Below are 6,972 nucleotides of genomic sequence, written 5' to 3'. Positions count from 1 at the left end.
AGCGTCCACAACTATAGTACCGTAGGATTAGATTAAATGTCCATAACTGTAAGTTATTGGATCCTAATCAACTAAGGTCTTACTTAGGTGATCACACCTATCGAGTCACATCTTGGTGACCATTCGCCTTGATCATTTGTTCCGATAGATGGGTTAGGTATTTATCTCTTGTTTGTTTGTTTGTTTGTGGTTTTTTTTTAAAGGTTGTTTTTCAAAACTTTATCGATTGTAATGGGCCAAATATTATATTAATGAAATCGGTATTGTTCAATAATTGTTTTTATTTATTTATTCATTTTCATTCTTTTAAAAAATGTATTGTGATTATACATGTGAAAGAACAAGTCCTTTGACGCAAGGCACAAAGAATCCATTCAGAAAGGCTAACTACTATCCTTTCGCAAGTCAACTGATCCCTCATCACAACCAGTGGTTGAGAGGATAGTTGGCTTAGGCATTTAGTCTTTAATCAATATGTCTCAACGTGGGGACACTAGCGGTTTAATCAAATATTGAGTCGAGTAGACTCAGGCACGCATGCACATCATAATCACAAATAAAATCTGAATACAAGCCCTCGATCACACGTGTGGCCCTGTGTTTAATTGAATTGGCACAACACCAGTAAAGTTGAAACATGATGGTAAACTACTTATGACAACAAAGACTATTATAACTTAAATGGTGCTTTATCATTACACATATAGTTAATTAAGTCCATGAATTGATGCATGCACCTATCTTGAGTTATCTTACTATAGTCAAACACATCCTACTGCATCTGAAGGAGACACTTGGTTGTGGAGTACATTTTAAGGTTCCAAAATCACTTGATTTATTAGCCATTTTAATATAGATTGGGCTGAATATTCTAATAATTGTTGCTCTATGTTTGACTACTATATTTAGTAAGATTGTGTTAAAGTTAATAAGGCCAAATATCATTCACTTGTAGTTGATACTTTTTTTTTTTGTTTCAAAGATTTTCTAGTATCCTTTTATTTAGGTGGAAGTTTAGTTATAATGATGGATACTTGGAAGGATTCATCGATATTAGTGCCATTGGCAATAATTTGTTGGATGATGACCCGTAACTTACGTACTTGATCAAGAATAGGTTTTTCATCCAATATTTTGAATTCTAAAAACTGACTTATAAAATTTTTTTGTTGCCTTTGTCCTTTGATGTGTATTTGGTGAGAGAATTTTTTTTTTCTTATTTAAAAAAAAAAACCCAACAGATATTGACAAAATCACATACATTAAATATATTCTCCGTGATACTAAAGTTTTCTTATGCTTATCTTCTTCTTCTTATTTTATTTTATTTTTTATTTTTAATTGGGTCCGGTGCTCTATTTTTTCATGTCATCCTTGCCTAAGTGTTATGCTAATCTTCCCTGTATCATTCTAATTTTATTAGATGTCTTTGATATGCTGCTCATCTATTATGGAACATGGATTGGGTACTTATAGGCTGGGGCTTTGAGGACCCACCGTGATATATGAGTTTATCCACCAATATCCATCCATTTTTCTATATATTTTAGGTTATAAGTCTAAAAATGAAGCAAATCAAACACTCAAGTGGACCACACCACAGGAAGCAACTGTGATAATGACGCATGATGTTTATTTTCCATCCAACCTATTTATTAGGTCACATAATCCTAGATGAAGGGAAAACAAAAATATCGGCTTTAACCAAAATTCCTTAGCTCGCAAGAAGTTTTTAATGGTGTGAAATTAAATCCCCACTGTGTGGTCCACTTGAGCCTTGGATTTGCCTTAATTTTGAGTTTATACTCTAAAATGATGTGGCAAAATGGATGGACAGTGTGGATAAATCCATTCATCATAGTAGCCCCTCGGAGCCCTAGCTTATGCCGAGCTCGGGATAGGCAGGGGGTAGTACATAGTCAATGCTCCGAAAATAAAGCTGGGCACAGGATGACTCAACTCGCCTGACTCGACTTGTTTAGACTCGACTCGACCCGAACCAAATGGGTGAGTTGGTCCAAACTGAGTAGGCTTCACCCGATCCGAATTCAAACCGAGTCGAGTTTGAGTTACCCATTAACTCGACCCTAAACTCAATCCGGTCAGACTCAACTTGATTCGAAACCGACTTAGCTTGGATTCGTGTGTGTGTGTGTGTGTGTGTGTGTGTGTGTGTGTGTAATCATAATCATAATTTTTAAGTATATCTAACCGTATACGCCACACTCGACCCCATTTTGATCTCAAACCCTCTCTCCCTCTCTCATCCTCCTCTTCCAAGCCCAACAACCACCTATTGCCATCACCACCCTCCTCCTCCTCTCTCTCTCTCTCTCTCTCTCTCTCTCTCTCTCTCTCTTCTTCCCTCCTCTTCCAAGCCAAGCAGCCACCCACCACTATCACTAACCTCCTCCTCCTCCTCCTCTCTCTCCTCTCCACTCCCTCCCTCCTCTTCCAAGCCTGACAGTCACCCACCAACATCACTACCCTACTCTCTCGCTTCTCTCCACTCCTCCCTCATTTCTCGATCTGAATCGGTGCCAACTCGAATTGACTCAGTACCTTTGATCGGGTCGGACTCGGTCCAGATTAATCTAGGCTAGATTTGGATTCAGATCTATTCAGGAATGCTGGACTCGGTACTGAGTCGAGTCGAATTTGAGTTAGGCATATTTCAAAACCGGATCGACTCGGGTTAGCCCTAACTCGGTCCTAATCGACTCGTTGCCCAGCTCTATCTGTAAATGACAACAGTTGATTTAATTTTACAATATATTGAGATCTCCACCGTATTATAAAGTTGGCCACACGGATTACCGGAAATACTACCTATTTAGGGCGATGCTAACAAGAGTTCAAAGAACTGTTTGGGTCTACACGGATGTACATGCTCAACCTCAGCATTTATTTGTTTATGCACCTGACCTGTCATAACGAACGGTTTGTATCACTGAAACGTGACGTTAGATTCAACGGCTATGGTCAACACGTAAAAATAGCAATGTGAGTGGGAATTTATTATTCAAAACCTACCACCACCGCATGCATCCTTTGACGGTGACTTGGCTGTGACCCCGAACCAGATCCTGACCCCAGCGCCTACCTCGATGTATTCATTTTATATCTATGCTGTTCATTTGTTTTTATAGATTATTTTAGGACATGGTATAAAAAATGAAGCAGATAAAAATTTCAGGTGGACCACACTATAGGAAACAATTGTCATTGAATGTGCACCATAAAAAACTTCATAGCGTTAATGTTTATTGACCATTCAACCTATTGATAAGGTCACAAATAGCTGGATGAAAGGAAAAACTAAATATCAGATTGGTCCAAAATCTTTTTGGCCTACAAAAGGTTTTTAATGGTCAACACACCTGTTTTCCTATGGTGTGGTCCACCTGTAAATTGTATTTTCTCTATGTTTGGGACCATATCCTAAAATAAGCTGGTAAAACAAATGAACGGCGTGGATATACAATTCATACATTGAAGTGGGCCATACGGTCAGGGTCTCACCGACACTGCTGGTTGGGTTCGCAGCCAAGTCGCACTCCATCCTTTCACAGGCACCAGGTGCAGCCGACCTGGTACACGTGTACAACATCGTAGCCGTGACACGACATGTAGATGATCTGAGAGAAGATTTAGACCGGTCAACAATCTCGTGCCATGTGGGGCAAACCATATAGATGGTCTGACCAAAAAGTTTTACCAGTCAATAATCTTAGTAGGCAGAACTTTCATGAGTGAGACGTGGCCGCGACCCGGAACCAGTGATGTGGATGCGATCCTGACCGTAGGTCTCACCTCGATGCATGAAGTATATATACACGCTGTTCATATGTTTTTCCGGATTATTTTAGGGGGTGATCTCAGAAATGAAGAAAATACAAATTTCAGAATGAGCACACCACAGGAAAGAGTGGTCATTGAACGCCCACCGTTAAAAACTTCTTAGGTCTATTGTAATTTATTTATTTATTTATATCAAGCTTATTGATAAAGTCAAACAGACCTGGATGTGAGGAAAAACAAAGTAAATATCATATTGATACAAAAGTTTTGTGGTACATAAAAGGTTTTTAATGATCAATAATCATTATTTTCTAGAGTGTGGTGCATATGGAAAAACAGATAGACGGTGTGGATATATAATTCATGCATCAAGGTGGGTCCTACAGTAAAGGTCACACCCACATGGCTGGTTCGGGGTCGCAGCCAAGTCGCACTCACGAAAATGATAACAATGGACGGTTTAACAGCATTCGCATAATTATTTCTTGATGCAGCTTGTTGTGGGTGCGCGTGTGGTCCACCTGGTAATTAATCGGCTTTGGTTTTGGAACAGATGATATACGTGGTGATAAAGGTCCTGTGAAATGACAAGCCTAGATTGATGCGGATTACTGGGACACCTGACTGCAGTAAGTTCCCACGGCGCCAAAAGATGGGTGGGCCCACGATAATTAATGTTTGTGAGAAATCCACCTGTTCATGTGTTTTTCCAAGCTCATGTTAGGACATGAGATAAAAAATGAGGCGGACCAAAAACTTAAGTGGGTCACATGACAAGAAAAAGTTGGCAGAGAAATGCCCACCTTTGAAACCTTCATAGGGCCCACCTTGATGTTTATGTGCCATCCAACCGTTCATAAGCTTATTCACGTTGTGATAATTGAAAGAAAAAAAATATTAGCGATACAAAACTTCCGTGGCCCCAAGAAGCTTTCAACATTGAACGTTCAATCCCCCATTGTTTACTTTTATGTAGCCCACTTGAGTTTTGGTTCTGCCTCATTTTTTGTCTAATATCCAAACATGAGCTGAGAAAACAGATGGACATGGTAAATTTCTCACAAACATCAAGGTCCAGGTAGCTTTCAACCTTGTGTGTGCCACCTTATGATTGAATTGTACATATTTTTGGTTCATCTAATTATCATGCTCAGTTGTATTGGTTGGGCGGGTTGGATGTCGATCATACACGTAGGTCTCATAATTTTCAACTTTACCATTTTAATGAATTAAAGGAATGAAGATGAAAGCCATGTTTCAGTCATTTAATCTATCATAGAGTACTTCCCAGAGTGTCAATTATCTCAGGCATCATTTGGTAAAATCAGGATCATGTGGTAAAAATCCTTAAGGGGGTGTTTGGATTATAAATTACTTATGCCTCAAATAGCTTATCTTGGTTTCCACTTATTCAGTTGAAGTGATTTAGTACTTTTAAGTAAAAAAGTTACTTATAATTGATCTTAAACCAAATTTAGTTATCTTAAATAACATACTTATTATCTACTACTGTAAGTAGAAAAAGTAACTTATTTTTTGGTATTCAAATGGGCCCTAAATGGTTTTATTTTTGTCAGATTTTCTTAAAGATACTGCAAGAGAATTTTGGGCGCCCAAAAATAGCTGTTAATGAGATTCGTCACTGTGGATCTGGAAACATGCTTCTAATAACCAGATCATTTAAAAACGTTTTTCATTAAGCTACATTGGTAATGCAAGTAATTTTCAATGGAAAATTATCTCATAAATTAAGATTTTACCAAATAATGCCCCTCTGAACCAAAATACAAGGGGATGCATTTTTCTTTAAGATATGGTGAAGTCCAGAATTGTGGGACCCACATAATATTTATTTGATATCCAACCCATCCAATAGATACAATCCGCCATAGAAGAATGATAAAATGTGGTCGATGTAAACATAAGGTGAAAATGCCATACACTAATAGAGATTTAGATGATTTCATAAAAAATTGAAATCATCAAAATATCCATTAATTAGATGACTTCAAATGGTCAAAATTTCTATTACACTACTTAAAAATATCAAAATACATATGCAGCCCGTCTCATGATTCCATCGGAAAGACTTTTGGTGTGTGATTATCATGCATGCATTTGACAGAGGATTAGACACGTACCATGTTGGCCTTAAATTTTTCTGAATTTATTACATTTTAAAGAAAAAATAATATATGAAGGTAATTGGGTCATTTCCTTCAAAAAGCACAACTTATTTTGGGTACTACCATTGCTTGTATTGGTACTGGTATACGCACAATGTGACGTGATTTGATTGGATGATAGGTTATTGTTGTTGAAAACAGATGTCTTCAATTTGTATTTTAGGTTGCTCGATTGGTTGAGGCCCACTCGACTCAAAGTCCAGTGAGCGCTGTCCGGGCTGCTTGACCACTCGAGGGTTAGGCTTGACCGGTCGAGGGGGCTGCTCAACCAGTCGAGGCCCTCCTTCGACTAGTCGAAGGTTACGCAGATCCTGTGCGGACTGCAAAAATTTGAAGTGGTTTCCAGAATTTTTCAAAGGAGGTGCTTAGGGCTATTCTAAGGTATTCTAAGGCTTTCTAAAGAGGTTCTAAGGGTTTCTAAAAGGGTTTTAGGGTTTCTGAAGGGTGTAGCAAGGATGAGATTCGAGGTTGTTCGAATCGGCTAAGTCATCTCTCTTTATAATTTATGCTTTCATAGTGGAATTCTGTCGCTTTGTGCCGTGGTTTTTTTCCGAAAGGGTTTCCAAATTAAATTCGTGTGTTCTCTTGTGTTTGCTTCGTGCCATTGGATTGCTATCCTAGATTTAGATCTGTGCGTGTGATTTCGTAGCACAAATCCCCAACAAGTGGTATCAGAGCAATCGTTGGGGCACAGATCTTAATCTAACGGATTAGTAATAATGGTAAGCATTAGGTATGATATTGAGAAGTACTTAAGGAAAAATAATTTTGAGTTACGGAAGATCAAGATGATGAGTTCCTTAATCAAGCAAGGCGAAGATGGTGCTCTTGATGAGCGAAAGTCTTCTATGACTGATGATGAATGGAATACTCTTGATGATAAGAAGGCTTTATCATCGATCCGTTTATGTCTCACGGTTGAGGTTCTCTACAACGTCATGAGAGAGAAAACTGTGGCTAAGTTATGGGCGAAGTTAGAGGATGT

The 6,972-nt window shown here is 38.5% G+C and overlaps 1 non-coding gene across 1 annotated transcript; it reads right to left on the bottom strand.

Moving 5' to 3' along the window:
- Positions 1-1,336: 1,336 nt before the first annotated feature.
- Positions 1,337-1,438, bottom strand: LOC131234087 (U6 spliceosomal RNA). Its single transcript, XR_009165500.1, has one exon. It is a non-coding gene; the product is annotated as a U6 spliceosomal RNA (small nuclear RNA).
- Positions 1,439-6,972: the final 5,534 nt, after the last annotated feature.

This window comes from Magnolia sinica, chromosome 18 (assembly GCF_029962835.1).
Source record: "Magnolia sinica isolate HGM2019 chromosome 18, MsV1, whole genome shotgun sequence".
NCBI classification, from domain to species: Eukaryota; Viridiplantae; Streptophyta; class Magnoliopsida; order Magnoliales; family Magnoliaceae; genus Magnolia; species Magnolia sinica.
Note: the sequence above shows the minus strand (reverse complement) of the source record. Positions and strands in the feature narration are given on the sequence as shown.